The 18,428-nt window shown below is 43.3% G+C and overlaps 1 pseudogene; it reads right to left on the reverse strand.

The window, feature by feature from the left end:
* Positions 1-792: 792 nt before the first annotated feature.
* The window catches only part of LOC114796404 (polypeptide N-acetylgalactosaminyltransferase 13-like), a 33,496-nt pseudogene continuing 15,860 nt past the window's right edge, over positions 793-18,428 (reverse strand).

Raw genomic sequence — 18,428 nt, forward strand, 5'->3', positions numbered from 1 at the left:
TATCTGCTTATCATGTTGCACTGAGTATAAAAATGCCAGAGGGTTGATTCCCGTGCAAAAGAAAGGAAACACAATGGTGGCGATATAATGATATAACACAGTCGTGTCTACAGCCGGGAGGCCATTTTCACATCTCCTTCAAAGCAAAACCTTATTTATAACTCTCCTTAAGGCAAGCCAATACTCTACAGAGCCCCCGTACAGAAACGTTTAAGTGTGGTCCATTTATAGAGCTCAGTGCAAACTGATACGATTCCTGTACCGATTATTGATTCTGGGTTCGCTCATTCGGATAGGTCCACTTCTCTTCTTTTTTTTTTTTGCCGCAAGCCCCATAAATTATGAATATACGTCAGATAATAATAACCATAACACTGATATAGATCTGACAAGTACAGATATGAACGAGCAAGAGTCGGAAGTGATGGGGTGCTTGCCATGTCACGTTAGCATTTAGCGATATGTACATAAGTGTGCAAAGTCATCTCGATATGTACATCTGAGCTAAGCACTATGGGAAATGTAGCCCTGCTTTGGGTTTCAGAAAGGCTACATGTGTGAGTTTTGTGTTGGCTGGGGGCCATGCGGCATCGTGGCAGGGTCCCTTAAGTTCCTGCTTTATGGCTGCGTCTTGGTCCTGCGTAGAGCAGTGCGCTAATGGAGATGCATGGGTTACGTGGTCAGAATGGCCTGGAATGTTCAGGGCTACAGGCCCTGGCCAGGCACTGGCCTTAGAAGTCAGAGGTCGGAGGTCAGGTTAGGTCACACGCTCAGAGTCATGTTCCTCAGAATCCACTGCTGTGACCGGCTGCCATTACAGTCTCTCAGCGTGGGCACCATCTTGTCCTCTTCAGAGGGCATGTCCAGGCACTGGTTGCTGTTCACATGCAGGAGGGTCAAGCGCTGTAGGAAGTCAAAGTCAAACTTGGAGTTAGGGTTAGTGTGCAAGGCAAAGCAGGGTCTTATACAGAACAAGCCAGACAGAGGTCCTTCATAACATGCGTTATCAGATACCTTACAATATTCATCATCAGCCTCATCATCTTCATAGTATATAAAATTAAAATCAATGCATTGCAAATTGGGGAGAAACAAACTAGGATTCTCAACCTCCTATTCCTGTTAAGAGATGCTTCCCACTGAACCCCATTCTGCTCATAAATGTTTTATGGTTCAAAATGTCTTTATTCCCTTTTAGCTGTCTTTCTTCTTTATAGTGCAAACACTATGTGTGGAAGTGCAAACATGGCTCTGGAACACACAGCAACATTGTCTTTTCCTCTTACTTCTGACAGGTTCGCATCTATGTAAAATAGGGCCTGAACAAACTACTGAACACATCTGTGGTGAAGTGGAGGTCAATAAGTGAAGAGGTTAATCAGGCGAGATCTGATGGCTTAAGGACATACAAAGTCAAAGGGCTCACCCTTGCCATGGTGTTGAAATTTTTAAATTCTGGTTATTGTTTACTTTCATGCTGAATAAATCCCTATGTAAATTCAGTAAAGCTATGTGATTAAGACAAAAATGCATTATTAAAGGTCCCCTAATACTATTATTACTTTTGCTTTTATATTGGCCTTATTGATTCCCTCATACGGTATCTGAAGTCTCTTTCCGGAATTCAGCCTTGGTGCACAATTACAGCCAGTCCCACAATGAGATTTCCCCAGGACGCAGTGTGTAAGTGAAAGTAAAAAGTGAAAAAGTGAAGTGATTGTCATTGTGAAACACAGCACACGGTGACACAACGAAATGTGTCCTCTGCTTTTAAACCATCACCCTTGGTGAGCAGTGGGCAGCCATGACAGGCGCTCGGGGAGCAGTGTGCGGGGACGGTGCTTTGCTCAGTGGCACCTCAGTGGCACCTTGGAGGTTTGGGATTCAAACCGGCAACCTTACAGGTCCGCTTTCTTACCCACTAGGCCACCACTGCCCCACCATAACTATGTGAAGCTTTAAAGGCGAATGAGGTAGAAAGATGCAAGAAAGGAGGAGAGTGGCCTATAGAAGTGAGCAGGCATTCACGTACCACAATGTTTGGTGCGGACAAGAAGTCATGTGGACATTTTTCGAGAAAAAATAAAATGAACCCATTGGTCCCACTGAGTCTCGCATGATGGAAATAAACATTTGTGCTCGTTTTCACATCCAATCACCTAGCAACTGCAATGCTTCACTCGTTTGGAAGCCATGACAGTTGGTGGAGTTTTTTAGGAGAAATGGGTGGGAAAATCTCTGCATCAGGTTTCTCAAAGCATGACATCATAAGGGGACAAATTCCAGATCCAACCGTCTAAGCTTTTTTTTTATTCTCAATGCAGCATGGCAATACCTTGTGATTCCTGGAATTTGTTAAAATGACCAATGATGCACAAATGAGGGTAAATAAACGTTTGTGCTTATCATATTGACAGCCCAAAAGGTATAAGGATCCAAGAAGTAACACTGTTGTGGAACTCTTGAGGAAACATCATCACAGAAATGAAAGACTTCTTCTTCTAGTTGGAAGAAAGAAAGTGGAGACAATGATTGGGTTCTAAATTAGGCAGAATTTCGAAAGTTGCCCATGATCCTGCATGGCTCCCAGCCACAAAAGAAAAGCCCACAGAGGCGTTCTTCCCCAAAATCTGTCAGACAGTGATTGTTATTGTAATGGGTTTTGAAGGAGCGCAATCACTCACTCACCGCCCATGCACGCTCAAAAGCAGTGGAACAGCAATGTACTGCGGCCATTCCATTTCCACTCGTTAATTAAGTGGCTCATAACGAGGGCCAGAGCCCAAAAGTTTAAGGATCACTGCTAATCACACGTGCTCTCTGGCAATAATTAAAAGAGCCCATCAAAGGGTGCCGCCTGAAGAGAGACAAAGGCTGTGAAATGTAATACAGCGTGAGTATCTTTACCGGCTGCGATTCCCTGGAGTCCATGACCCTTTCCTGATTACAGCGAGAGAGAGAGAGAGAGAGAGAGAGAGCGGCTATGTGGTCAAAATGGAAAAATGTTCCGAGTGCAGAATGGTCTGTTTGTGTTGGCCGTGTTGACAGAGGATGTTGGAGATAATGAGCGCAGAGCTGGGCATATCTGAGGTGGTCAGTGGCTTATGGAGGAGCTTGCCCAGCTTAATTGAGCGGGTTTCACACACATATGTGAGAGCACGCACACACACACACACACACACAGAAACTCTCCTACATATGCCATTATTTGTGGGCCTAAAATGGGAATACAGTCCCATACAGTGAATGGACAGACATGTCAAGCTACCGTCCACAACAATCGTTATAGTGTTCGTTATAGGCCCAATCACACATTGTTCTCACACGTTCTCACATGTGATGCACTGCAAAAAAATTAAACCTTAACAAGCCAGAAAATCTTGAAAAACAACAAAAAAGTCTCTGCAAATCGCCTTGACTCTGTATGTGTAAGATAACTGATTTTTCTCACTGTTTTCAAAGTTGACATGCTTTACATGCAGTACATACAGTCCATTTTGAATAATATAATGCAAGAAGCATATTTAGTATTTGTTGTATCAGAAGAAAGTGAAGTATTTTTGATGAATCTGTTTTTTTTTCGGAGTCGACTCTTTTTACCTTCATGTTTGCTTAGTTCACTATTGTCATCATCAAAAGCTGCTTGATGAGATGCTCATTAACATGAGTGAATTGACGAGAAAGTGTTCAGCATGAACCGTCAGGACTGTTGGAAACCATCCCCGTTATCTAATTGAAGGTGGTGGAGAGAAGACAAGAGTGTGAAATGCTGCCATCACAGAAAAACACTTTGCTATTGACTTTACTGATGTCTGTGCATGTGACGTATTTACAAGTCTGTAATTAATGAAAATATTAGATGCGTGGGGCAGTGGAGGACACCAATCATTTTTCTGTTGCTCTCCAGAGGCCATAAAAAAATCAAGCTGTGTGCTCCCTGCCTTTGTGTGTGTGTGTGTGTGTGTGTGTGTGTGCACAGCTGGGACCTGCTAATTAAACCAATATGGTCTCTAGCAATCCGTCCTTGCTGAAGAACACTTATCTGTCCCTGTCACCATGGAGCACAGGGAACTTGCTGACATGCACAGGACTCTCCTAATGACCGGCTAATTTGCGCTGTCAATGCGCAGGCCAGCGGAGAAGACGGACATTTACATGCCTCTGATCGATAGCCTCTGACCGCACAGTGAGAACAGTACAGCTGTACAGTGGACAACTCTACAGCTCAAATCCAAATGCAATTTTTTTTATCCTCCAGTGATTTCCCAGGAACATGCAAACAAAAAAGAATTGAGAATATCATCTAAATTCTATGGCAATGCTATTTTACTTTGGCGAATTGTCACAACAATGCTTAATACCATAATTTTAATAAAAAACAGGCCTGTTTCTATACACTGTTAAAAAATTATGTATAATTTTTAAAAGCAATATTGATTTTGAATATCTTTACAGTTGTAACGAAGCCCAAATATGAAGCTCAAAATACCCCATATCATCCCAATTGCTCAAAATATGAACAATAAAAGTTTTAGAGGGTATGCTGCTAGAAACTATTGCTTTTGACTGCATGCGCTGAGTTCTGGACAATGCGGTGATTTATGCGGTTTCGCCCGTTTTCAGACATTGTAGGAAATAACTAGTCTGGGAGCAGATAATGAGGACCTGCCAATACTGTACTGTATTGGATGGAGTTTACAGTGAGAGTAATAGTCAAACTTACAAAGATATACATTTCTTCAGAAAGATGCTACTATGCTACAACCCCAGTACAAATGTGCTGATTAATTATTAAATCAGCACATTTAGCCCACAAAAAAATTGTACACACAAAAATCTGGTCGATACATTTAGGAATCAACTCCTGTGGACACCTGAAGTCACAATAGAACTTTGGTCACAAATGTGTGGAGAGAACACAAACACCGAGTCCCAAGAGGAGAACATGTCTCCAACTATTAAACGTGGATGGATCATGCTTTGGGCTTGCGTGCAGCCACTGGCACAGGGAACTTTTTTTTTTCAGGATTTTTTTGGTCATTACTGCCAATGATGGGAATGAAACCAAACTCTTGCTTAAAATACTAATGAAATATGTCATCTTTCATTTTACGCAATTCTGGTGACATATTACGCCTAAACAAAAAAGAATTTAGAATTTCATCTAAGGCAATGATAATTTAATGTTAGATATTTGTCACAACAATGCTTAATAACATAATTCAAACAAAAACATGCCTGTTTCTAGACACTGTCAACAAACTATGAATTACTTTTGAAAGCACATTTTTTTTTAACTTCTTTATAGTTGTAACAAAACCCAAATATGTTCGGAAAATATACCAGATGAATCCAACTGTTCAAAATATGTTGCTTTAAATAATTACTACTGAAATGTGTCGTCTGTCACTTTTACGCCATCTGGGGATCAGTTCAGCCTGTACATGATCCATATATACCCATTTCTGTTAATGATGGTGAGGTTTGTGGATGACGATGTGGATGCTACGGGAAACCAGTGCTCAGGCTCATTCTGATCTGAAGCACACCGGGCCTGAAAAATAACAGACAAGTGACGTCGCTTGGACACAGATCAGGTCAGATCTCATTTGGAAAAAGAGAAGAAGCATCATTGAAATTCAGCCGGTGGACAATGACGGAGAGAGGCCTGCAGCTGGCGAGCCCGCGACACCTCTGTGGGTGTCATGAAAAAACGCGGGCACAATGAGGGATCACTTCAAAAAGAGCTGGTAAACAAAGGCAAAGCCCGCTTCAATCTGCCTCACTAATAACACAGCTAAAAATAATAATAATAAAAAAAACATGGAACAGGCAGCTGAACGGACGCCCCCGCGTGTGCACGGCAGCCAACAAATTATCATATCAAAATAAAATATTTACGTAATAGAATAAAATGTCAAATGAGATTTAATTTGAAGAAAAGGTCTGGCAGATAGTTGCATGTATGGATGCTGCATCCACGCCTGTCACCACGCGTCTCATATTGCCCCCCCCCTCGTTCTTCCATCCTTCCATTCCAAAAGGTCATCCTTAATAGGTACTGAATGGCTGGGAACTTGAGTTCTGTGTGCTCGTTTCTGCAATGGGATGGCCACTATGTTAGAGATCTTCGGGCATCTTCAGGGCCTACTTTTTCATTCTAACATGGTACTGGACAATCTGTCAAGGGTTGCCAGATCTTTGGCCAGGAAATAAACAGGTCTATAGAAACGAACCCGAAACAAGTGACCTGATCCCGCAGACATTGCCCCAAATGAGTGACCCCTTTTCCAAATCTTTTTAATAGCCACAGGGTCAGTAGTTTTTTTTATAAATGTCTGCAATATTTATTTATGTATTTATTTATTTAACATCAATAAATATCTGACACCTTAATGGAAAATTAAAGCCCAATCAACTGCTTTGGCAGACCTGGCAACCCAGTTTTATTGTATTGCTGAATTATCTGTAAAGAAAATGGATGGTTCTTGTAAATAAAAAAAGAACTACAGCTTCACAGCTACAGCTAGCAGCCACAGCTATCTAAAAGATGTCACAACTACACAACTAACCCACCACACTGGTACTCTGCTGCAGTCATGCTGTAGCCTACGGTACTGACCCGGCAGCGGCGGCTATAGGAAGTAGTCGGTGGGACTGTAATAGACCTTCTTGATCACTTCCATCCGGCTGTAGTTCCGTAGCACCCATGTCTGCAGAGGGCTGTTGTCGCAGTACTCCACCGTGGGGCCGTAGGTTCCGTCCTCTAGCCGACTGATGGTCAGGCACGACTGGGTAATGATGTGGAGGAAGGTGTGCTTCTGCGCCGTGGAAATTGCGAGATATGGAGGTTTTTTCCTTTCATTTCTACAGCCAACATTCGGCTACCCCAGCAACTCTAATGGTCAGTAACTGGCCCAGCTACACTGCTACCATTTCCAGGCATTGGATGTGTCACTTTAGCCACTAAATATAGCCATTTCACAATCAGGAAGTAGGCCAGCCTTCTGGAGCCTTTGGCTCAATGAGGCTCAAATGAGGAATGTTAATGGAATACAATCGCTAGTTCACCTGCTTAAGGCCGAAGTCATGCCTCCGCAAAGAGTCATTCACAAATCTTAGTAAAAAATATTTCCTAAATCAAACGATACTTTAAAAAATCCTTTAAATTTCATGTTTCATATAGGGAATGGAATGCAGTGCATTACGAGAAATATGTCTGTTTCTTTGCTTTACTTTCCTGTAGTAGCTAAATATTTTTAGATATTTAAACTAACCCATCAATATGCATAATAAAAATGCATATAAAACAATATCTAAAACAAACATTTAAATTCACAGTCACACACTCATTCTTTTAATATTAAGGGACTAATAATATGTCATTTTCTTACTATTTATCCCTTAATACTAAAACTACCAAACTACACAGGCCATGGCTAACACAGAACAGAGATACAGAAGTGCGGCAGAAGTGCGGCCGCGGAAGTGAAGAAAGTCACGTCACACAGTAAAGCTTACCTCAAAATCATAATCCCACTTGCCAACATACTGAACAAAAGGGAAATATACAATGAAGTTCATCAAGAAATCACTGTTTGATGCTCCTTAAAATCTGATGCATGCTAACGAACAAGTGTGAGCCATTGAATGCTGTTATGTGGCGCCACCTAGTGGCAGAAATCAGACATTTATTGCCGTTCAGGGGCGAAGCCTCACTCCACTATTAATAAGGGCAGATACAGACATCATGGCAATGAACATCCTCATCTGCAACCCACCTAGCCTTATTGTGAAAGTGTTAAAGGTTATTAGTCCAAAGTAAGTTTATTCACATTAGTACAGTATTCACTGTGTGCATTAGCAGTGCGTTTGAGGTTGTGGCTTCACTTAATACAGTGAGATCTGAGAGAATTAGAAGCAGCGAGGCGCTGTAACCTTGCTGCCGTGACTTTCCTTTGAACTCGGTCAGCTTACCTCTGCATCATATTCAAACATCTGGTTTCCCTTCATGTGGTGACATTTAAGCATGACCACTGGCCCGTTCAGACGAGAGACGTCCAGGCAGAGGTCGTCGGTCCTGATCTCCTTATCCGCAGTGTAGGAAAAAACCTACAGAAGAAAATGGCGGCATTTTCACAACTTCAAAAGTGCTGTTTTCAGTTTGAAGTTGTCTGAAGAACAACAACACAGACGCTGCAGTTTTTATATAACATTTTCAAATAGACCTTAAAAGATCATAGCCTCAGTTTAGGCCTAGTCTCCTGTGTCTATGTTTTGCACTTTATATACAATGTTCTAATAATAACAACATGCTTAGTTATATATTTGAGTAATTACATAATTGTGTTTTTAAGCTTTAAATCTGTTTTGATGTTAGAATGTTTATGCAGTACAAATTTTCTGTATGGATTCAAAATGCAGTGGTTTCTGTTTTGAAATGTGAGATTTTTTTTCATCAGAAAAGTTTTCATGGGCACGGTATTGATTTAATTATTGTCTCACAGCACCCTCTTGAACAAAACAACAAAATAAACATCTGCAGTTCTGTCACTATCCAAGAAGGTTTCCATTTGAGAAAATTTGGATTTTAAAGCATTCTGACAGCTACAACAATGAACTTATTGACTTTTATTGAACTTTTATTCTACTTCAAAAGACATGGTCTGAAAGGTTCCACCCTTTTCCTACCTGATTTCCGCCCATCCCATGACAGTTGAAGAATCCCACTTTCTCATTCTCTTTTCGCCCCATGTTGTCCATGCACTGGTTGGTCTCCACGTTTCTGATCTGCAAAGGACACACCATTTTAAATCTGCATCCCTGCCATCCCCAGTCCCATTTCCATACGACACGGTGAAAAGAGAACACCCCAACGTGTTACGTTGCACGTAACCGGACATTTCCTACCCGATGGAATGTGCCATTTCCGACTCGTTACCACCACTGAGTTACATTGAAAGTCCCCATAATGGGGAACCTGTTGTTTGTGAATACAAATGGCTTAACAAGGGTCCCCCACGCTTCTGCGGCTCTTTGAGGGATTCCTCCGAAATCCTCAAATTCCTATTTAATGGTACCCCAATCCAATGAGCCATCTAATATATAATTAATACACACCGAAGAGCCAGGCAGAGGCCATGTTTCATGTGGCCCAATTATTATCGTGTGATGGGTGCTTTCATAATTCAATAATATGAAACCTAATGGACTTGGTGGTGAAAAAGTGACTGCGCACAGAGAGAGAAGGCGAGGGAGACCGGGGTGTGGCGGCTGGGCAAATGAATGAAGAGAAGGCCCTGGCCAGATTTTACTGCAGTAACGCTGCAGTCTGTTAAGATCCTGGCGTTTCAGCAGAATCTGGTTTGGGTATTACAACCTCATTCAGGAAGACGCATCAACCCCCTCCAAATCATGCCGGTCCTCTGTACCCCGGCCCCCTCTCTCCAGCAAACCTGGACATACGCCTCTGCGATGTGACCACCTGAACCCGCGTGAGATCTGGCATGGAGTCTCAGTAGTACCTCTCCGAGGGAGTAGTATCTCCTGGGGATCTGGGAGTCAGGGTAGATGTTCTCCAGGTACCAGGAGAAGGGTTTGCAGTGCAGGGACTCCCGCAGAGTCTTACGGGACGAGACGTCACCATAATCCACGCGCATCACCCCTGTAGGAAAGAAAAACTTTACAAAGCATATATGCCTGCATTTTTTTTTATCTTTAATTCGTTTGCAGCACTAGTTTAGAGGTATGTAGCCCATCATTCATCTTCATTTGCATATTTGTGAGACATAAGTGACAGAACAGTTATAACTTGGGTCACGGAAACACCTTGGACACCAGCTGGTACCATGGAAGTTTTACAAGTGACATAAAATAATTTGTTCAAATAATAAACCAAGAATGTAAACACTCCTTTTAATTTGATCGTTTGCACAATGCCTGATGGGTGGTAGTGGGTGTGACACTCGTCTCTGAACCAGACCACAAAGGTCCAGACCCATCCATTGTGTCCCTGGGCAAGACACTTACCAAAAAGGGAACACATACTGTGATATAAGAGCTCCAGCTATATTCTCCAGCATAACAAGAGAATGTTCCAAAGAGTCTGAATGTCACGCATTTTTCAAATTCTAAAAAACTTCAACAGCTACACACTTCCTGTGCCACTGTGAAATTCTGGAGTATTTGGTTATGCATCCAGCCCCATTTCTGCTGCCTGGCACGGTATCTGAACGTGCAGAGCGCGTGGGAAGGGGATTAAGCCATTCGGAAACTGCCAAAGGGAGATGCGGCCCGCCTGTCTCCCCTCGCCATCAGTCTCCGTGTTTGATTACCCCAACCTGCCCATGAATGAATAACGCAGCGCTCACGCCCGTCTGCATTTTTCTCCAAAGATATTAGGGCGTCGCGCCGGGGCCACCGGAAGCTCGGGACACTGGAAAAGCTCATATTGCAGCACCGAATTGCCCAGCCCACTCCAAACGGCCGACGCCCCCAGCCGCCCTCCCCTGCTGGGTTCCACTTACTCACAGAGAGGGAGATCAGAAGGTGTATATAAACCTGCAGCCGACCTGATGAACAGCTCGAGCTGCAAAATCCCAAAGCCTGCAACTCTGTCAAGCGGGGGGAAAAGTATGTGATGGCTTCTACAACCTGCAATAGCCAACACCGGACACTAGAGGTTGCCTGTCCATCGCGACTAGTCAGAAACAGTTATTTCTGGGTTATTCAGAGAGCTTTCTAGTTTGCTTTTCCTCCATGTCAGAAGTTCAATTCAATTTGGTTTGAAATACGATGCATTTAAAAAAATACATGAATGGTCAGTTCAGCCAAAGCCTATTCATGCTAATGGTCTGTAAGTGTGGTGAGATCATTACATTTCTAATTGTGAGACATATTACAGCAAATGCACTTCATGATGCATCCAGAGGCACAAAAAATATTTGACAATCAGAGGCTCTAAAACAGGATTCTAAATGTACAACTGTTAACTTTTTCACAATTATTTTAGCAATACTGCAATTCCTACTTATTTAAAGAGATGTTTCAGCTACGACCTTCTTCTCCAGCCGCCTCCATTTCTCCCCGTCCCCTGCATCTTGCTCTTCCCCACCTGCATGTCCTCTCTCACCTCTTCCCTGGTAGCTGGTAGCATCCTTCACCCAACATACTCTACATGCATCCTCTACATGCAATCTTTGCAACATCCAGCCATAACTGTTCCTCTAATGCAGTTGCGCAGTCTAATCCTGAACCTCTGCATCTTTAACTCGGCCACCTCCAGCTCTGCGTCCTGTCTTATTGTTTCAGCTACGACCGAAATGCGAAATGAAAAACCTCTGTGAAGATATGACTCGTTTGCCGTTGATTCAATGTCAGGCCCTCTCCCCTGTCCTGACTTCCAGACATGCAGCATTTGTAAGATGGAAGGGCACCAACTCGCCCACTGCTGTGCACTGGCAGAGAGAGGTGATTTTCAGCTCAAGCCTTGAAAAGGCTACAATGCAAGAAATTTCTCAAATGCCTCCTGATAAGACCATATCTGTCGCCGCGGGTGCCGGGATTCCGCTGGGAATGTCGTGACACACTGCAGATGTACACAATCGAGGCGAGTCTACGAACGAGTTTACAGAGAAACCGAAACACCTACCGGCGTACGTTCAAAAGATGAAAGCGCGGGGATGAGGTACAAGGTGAACCAGAGGTTCGAAGCCGCAGAGGAATATGGAGCAGCATGCATTTACCATCGCCTGCCCCGATCATTACAAGTGCTGTGACTACAGCTCAAACTGTGGTGTGAGCCGGTCCCGGTCCGCCAAGGTGCCACTGAGGTGCCACTGAGCAAAGCACCGTCCCCACACACTGCTCCCTGGGCGCCTGTCATGGCTGCCCACTGCTCACTAGGGGAGATGGGTTAGATGCAGAGGACACATTTCACTGTGTGCACTGTGTGCTGTGTATCACAATGACAATAACTTCACATTCTTTTAATTTGTCATTTTTTTTGTTATTACTCACTTTGAATAATTGCATTCATAAACCTAGTTAGAGGACAACATCTACAAATTTTGTTAAGGCGTATATTTAACAACAAAAAGTGATTCAATATGACAGAGGGTGGGCTGTACGAATGCCAAATTGCATTAAGAGCGTAAAGGGAGAACAATAAAGTTGTTTAGGTGCTAAACGTCCCCGGACTGGTACTTATTTAGATGATAAATGGCTCGAACCATGTCCCCCACGAGATCCCTGCCAGTTCGAGCTTGGTCTCAGCTGAAATATTTTATTGTCTTTTTCAGCAACGGGGACTTCTTAGGGACACGGGCCAAATCTCCAGTCTAGGGATGACTGCTTCAACACGATCATCATTTCTCCATTGCCTCAACACGATCCAGGACATGCATCAGTCCATCTGGCTCTCAGGCCAAACTAAAATTCGTCCAGAAATATATATATTATAAACATTCCCATAAAATTGTTCATTTGTGCAATTATCTCGAAATGTTAAAACTTGTCATGATTTAATGTAATGCAGACATGAACTAAACCAAACAAAACGCAAAGCTGTCTTTTGATTTTTTTTCGTTAAGAAGTAGTGGTATTGCATGCAATAAAATAAAAACTGACTCTTGACTCTTTTCTGTGACTACGACACTAAACTAGACTACAACTGGCAATAAGATGAAATGAAATGGCAAATTTAACACTAGTCCTCCCCTTGGCAGCCATCGGCCCATTTAATCCGCAAACTGCCTGGGTTAAAGAGGCGCATGGACGGGCAGCATGGAAGTACACTACGGCCTGATGGGAAGTAGTAAAGGGACGGGCGAATCACATGACTCGGCACGTAAAACAAAGTGGCCGGCAGAGTGGGCTGTGGGGACCAAGATAGCTGCCTAGCTCATAAAAGCGCCTGCTCATCTTGAGGGAAGCTTAATACAATACTCTCCATGAATAAAACATAATGGACTGGAGCGCTCGGGGGGGTGGGGGTGGGGGTGGGGGGGTAGGGTCGCGTTTCCTGCCTATCTGGAAAACCGCGCTGTATGGAAACCTGACAGTGGGGATCTGGAGGGGGCGTGAGGCGGACTGACGGGCAACGTGAAAACACGAAACGGGGGAACGGTTCCTTCTAGTGGAGTAACGCTGCCGTGGAACCCTTTCCCGAGAAGCAAGGACGAGCGCAGATGAGCCGACTGGGCGTACTGCAGGAACCAGCCGAGGTCATGAGATCTGCATTCTCAGCCAAAAAGCCGGTTAAGCCCAAACGTAATTATTGGCTTCGGTCTCCAGCGTCGACACACTAAGAGATGTAAATCACCCGCCACATTATTTATAGCCGAATCTGCATCGTGCGTAGCCAAATTACCACGACATAGGGGCTGCACAAAATGACAGCATCACACTGCAGATGCTGTGTGTGTGTGTGTGTGTGTGTGTGTGTGTGTGCCTTGATGTACACACAACCAGGCTGCATGGGAGTATTCATATTTGTATTCATAATTCAGATGGCTTCTCAGAACTAAATTAATTAGGTAAATAATTCAAAAGGAGCCGGCCTGCTCCGGTAATTGGAATGGACTGTGCTCCCGCGAAACATAGGGCCGAACGAAAACGAAGGCAATTAAAGGAGATTTCGGAACTCGTGAAGTTAATTCATACATGTTCATTTCATTCTGCAAGTGAACAACGTGCACGGCCACCTCCAGGCGACTTTGCCAGATGGCCTCGCCTGCGACTGTGCCAGAGGGAGGAGAGAGAGAGAGAGAGAGAGAGAGCGTCGTACCTGGTGATATGATGTAGAAGAAATCTTTGAACTCGTCCATCCACACCTCGGCCAAGCGCCTGTTGTTCTTGTTGATGACTTGGCCCGTGCCGCCCGGGAAGCTGTACGGCGTGGCCTTGCGGAACACGTGGCCCACGTGTGAACATGTGACGATCTCCAGAGAGCCCCCGCACTGCCAAATCTGCGGAAGACACAGGTACAGAGTCAATCGTCACTTTTCACTCGGAGGTTTTTCTTGCTTTGTGCGGCAGCCAGAACAGGCCTCAGCCTGACAAAAAACCAATCATAAGTTAAAGACCCTACAACGATCGCCGCATCACTGAGCAGCACATTTAAGCCAACAGAACTGACCCCGAATGATCTTATCAAGCAGAAGACAGTTTGCATAACATCGTCGTTAACACAATTATATGTAAATGAATGGTGGTCTTTTAATCCTCATTTGACACTCACTCGGAAAGACATTTCCAGATTCTCTCCTCCCCAAATATCCATTCCTGGATCGTAGGTGCCAATTTCCTCAAAGTACGTCCGGTCAATGGAGAACAGGCCGCCAGCCATAGTGGGAGTTCTGAGGGAAAATTATTAATTCATTACTACAATAATGTAATTAGAAATACAAGACTCCACAAGGTATGCACTGTAACTGCATATTTGGCTTATGCAATGATCAACGACCAACCAAATATTGTCTAATTTTGCTTGAGAAATAAAGCAATGCTAGATATTCACAGGCATACATGTGTAAAAATGATCTTTGAAGAGGCTTAAAATTTACATGATTGGTTCTGCATGAAAAGGATCTGGTTTAAATGAACTGTATAAAGTTGAGATATTTTGGATATTGTGAAGATGACATGTTGTTGTTGAAACCACAGAATAATGAATTATTACTGGCACCCTGGCAGTTTTACCTGCACCTTCATTCCTGTTTACAGTCATGTGCAGAACAGTGAAAGTTAGTCTGGAGCCCACTGAGACTGTTTCAGTCAGGTGAGCCCTACACTTATCATAAGTCTAGAATATTCTAAAGTTATTTAATGATTACATTGTCTATTAACAGCTGAATACAAGTTTGTTTAATATTTAAAATAATATTTAACCAAGATCTTGGTCCATTTTTTTATCCAGAGCGCCTTACAATCAGTAGTTATAGGGACAGTCCCCCTGGAGACACTCGGGGTTAAGTGTCAGGAATGGTAGTAAGTAGATGGTAGTGATCTTCTGGTTAGTAGGCGAGTGCTTTACTCACCTAGCTATTGCCACCCCAATATTTTTCATTTTATTCCTAATTTATTCTTAATTTTTACATTTCAAATTTAGTGTCCCAAGTCATATGGTTTCTGTTTAATAAGTCTAAACTGAAAATTTATTTGTATCCTTTTGTTAGTAGAAGGAGCTGATCACAAGCTTTCATTTGTCCAAAATAAATGTCTCCTCAATATAATAATTTTAAATAATAATATTTTTTTAAAAATAGTCTTTATCAGGTTTGTAAAAAAAAAGAAGAAGTGGCTCCTGTATTTCCTTCACGCTTGCGACCGTGACTCATTATTACGGGTAAAGCGTGGCTAAAGCATGACTGCCATGCGTTCGCGTTAATCGACAGGCCACAGAATAAGGACAGAGGGTGCAGCCCTCCTGGCCAGGGTTACTGCATCAGCAGCCAGAACAGACTTGCTGCCTCTCATCCTTTTTCTGCTTGATGGACAGAAAATGGTAATTCTACAGCGCCGCCGTGATCAATCATGTCAAGCCTTCGCCGGCTGTCTTATTGTGAAAAAAAAAAGAAAAAAAGATTGGCGTGGGGCCTGTCCACGTTGATGCAATCTCGACGACTTCTTCATTACTTCAGACTCGTGTGACATCTTTATATCCTCCCAAAGACAAGCAAATCACAAAAGGAATGGTCCTGGTGACGATCTTATTTTTTTTTTCCTCCAATCATCACTAAATTTTAGATTTATGTTCTGCCCAGCGATTGGTTGCTTCAGATGCTGGACACGATTAAGACGTCAAGGACATCATTAAAACGGGTCACAGTCCACTGACAGCCAACAAGATTAATGGCATTGAAGTAAAACTCTACTGCATTCCTAAAAAAAATCATATTGGTCTACACGTGGTCTTCATTTCTATATTTATTTTGCTCTTTGCTTTAGAGAAAAATGAAAATCCTGCAGTGCGGCACACACAGCAGGTCTGGATGCAGATTGCAGTTTAACCTTGTTTACAGCAAAGCCATTACCAATTACCTCAGGGCCCTCTCCTCACTCCCCGGCATCACCGGGCCAGATAGGAAAGGCTTTTCACGAATGCCTGCGAGGATTCGTGACCGGGGGCGACTTTCGACTTTTTTCGCTCAGAAGAATGTACAGAAGAAATTGATGTGGGGTTTCAATAAATCGACTGGGCAAAACACATGAATAGATGTGTTCCCAGGAGCAGGGTGCTGTTTTTTTTTTCCTCAGTTTCTTCCTTCGGTCTACAATACACGGATGACAGGAGCATATGAAATATTTAGCCATGCAGCGCGCTGATCATAACGTCAGGTTGATCTTATGCAAGTTGCATCATCATGTATGCATCGTTCTCTAGGTTCCACGATCTCACCCCACTGGATGTTAACAAGATGATAAACATGATAAAACATAAAACATAATAATAAGGTAAAATAATGAAGGCAAAGAGTTTAGTTTCACTTTCTACAGACCAAAACACAGCAACTCCTGGCCTGTAGGTGGCTGTACTGATAAAATGTGCTTAATTATGAAAGATGTCCAGACATAGAGAAGCTTAAATTGCAAAGTGCTGTGAAAAGAGTGAAAGGGGGGAAAAGACAACAATGTTTAGAATAGATATGACATAAGGACACTAAAGTTTTACATTCCATGTTATAAAACACAAGAGATTTGCCTCTCAGCCAATAACAACACCATGTCAGAAATAACAATGGTATGATGAAACTACACCATTAGATATCATCATTGGCCAATTTAGTTGAGTAATTATCCGAATTACAGGTGCTGTTCCTATTGGATTGAGTAATTAGGTCGGTATGTTCCCTCGCTCCTATGTCGTGCATTACATACGCTGTCTGATCCGTTTGCTTTGTGTTTTCAGTGTACTCAGTGTGTGTCTAAAAAAACCTCATGATGTTGTGCCTCCTCCTTTACCTTCTCCTCCTTTATGCCACAACAATAGGTCTAACTCGGCCAATAAATATGCGATTTTAATATTGAGGGGTGAGAACCATATGGGCAAGTGACATTTTGGCAAGTGACATCTTTAAACACATGGAGTTCATTACGCACAGTGTACAATGTTTTAGATTTTATGCAAAATTAATTGCAAAAATTTTGGCACCAACCGCTTCAGTGTGTTCAGTGTTTTTGTTTAATAATCCTAAAATTCAAATATCTCGTTTGCCAGTAGAAAGAGCTGATTTCATTTCAAATTTATATCTTAATCTCGCCTCAAATGTCATTTACGTTCATACAGTTCTCACCCCTCAACATAATGTGAGAAATAATGGTGTTAATATAAAGTTGAAACATTATGGAATTTGTCCCTCTTAACCCAGCACTGTCCAAGTTTATCAGGCAGATGATCAGAGTAATCCATTCCTTCATGTCTCAGAAGACTCCCAGTTGTCATGGCAGCGCAAGGAACAACTTGCCACCATCACCCCAAAATGCAGAGATCTTTTTTGAGCAGCTGTGACTAAGCATCTCTCATCTCCATGCGGTCCTCCAGGACAGTCACAGCTTTAGAAGCTGCGTCCCCTGAGGAAGTGATTCAGAAACGTGCGGCTTCTGATTATCCGTTCGGCGTCACAAAGCCCCTGTGTGCAGCGCGGCGTACCTGACGGGGAGGGTCCGGTCCCCCTTACGTCGGTCCATCTCCCTCTGAGGGACCGGGTACCACCTGAAGTTCAGCTTCCAGTTGAAGCCCCCGTACGTCATGTCCGAGCCGGCCATGTACTCGAACGTCTCGTCGCTGATGACGTCGATTATGGGGCACACCACCGACTTCCTGCAAGAGTCATGGGATTGGGTGTTTTGGTCACGATGGGGCAGTTACATTATTACAAGAATATCCATCTCCAATCGAAATATATACAGCAGAAATGGCAACAGTATCAACGTTGCTTAAAAGAAGATTGACATTTCCTCTGTCAGACTGGACAGCTTTGTTCAAATGTCGTTCATGTCTATGCATTTCTTTTCATTCATTCTTTGTAATGCATGCATGAATGATTGATGTTTGTGCTTCGGCATTTATCTGTGTTTTCTTAATAATGCTTGATCTTCTGTAAACTGCTTGTGCCGAGCCTCTCCCCAAAATTAATCAATCACGGTGACAACGCAGAGTGCTGACCGCCGTGTTCCGGCCCTAGCGCAGCTCCTCTATTCATTACGGAGCCTTTTTACCCGTGGTGTTGTCGCTCCCAATTACAGCAGCCGTTTAACTCCACAACAGAAACTACAACCACAAACGGGCCCTCGGTTGAGGCCCCGCCCCGGCGCCTGAGCGGCAGCGATCGATGCGGGCCCGTCGTAAGCATCATTCCAGCAGCAGAGCTACGATCTGCGTGGATTTAACCAGTTGGTCTAAAAAGAAAAAATCACGTTGGGGCAAT

This window comes from Denticeps clupeoides, chromosome 9 (assembly GCF_900700375.1).
Source record: "Denticeps clupeoides chromosome 9, fDenClu1.1, whole genome shotgun sequence".
NCBI lineage: Eukaryota > Metazoa > Chordata > Actinopteri > Clupeiformes > Denticipitidae > Denticeps > Denticeps clupeoides.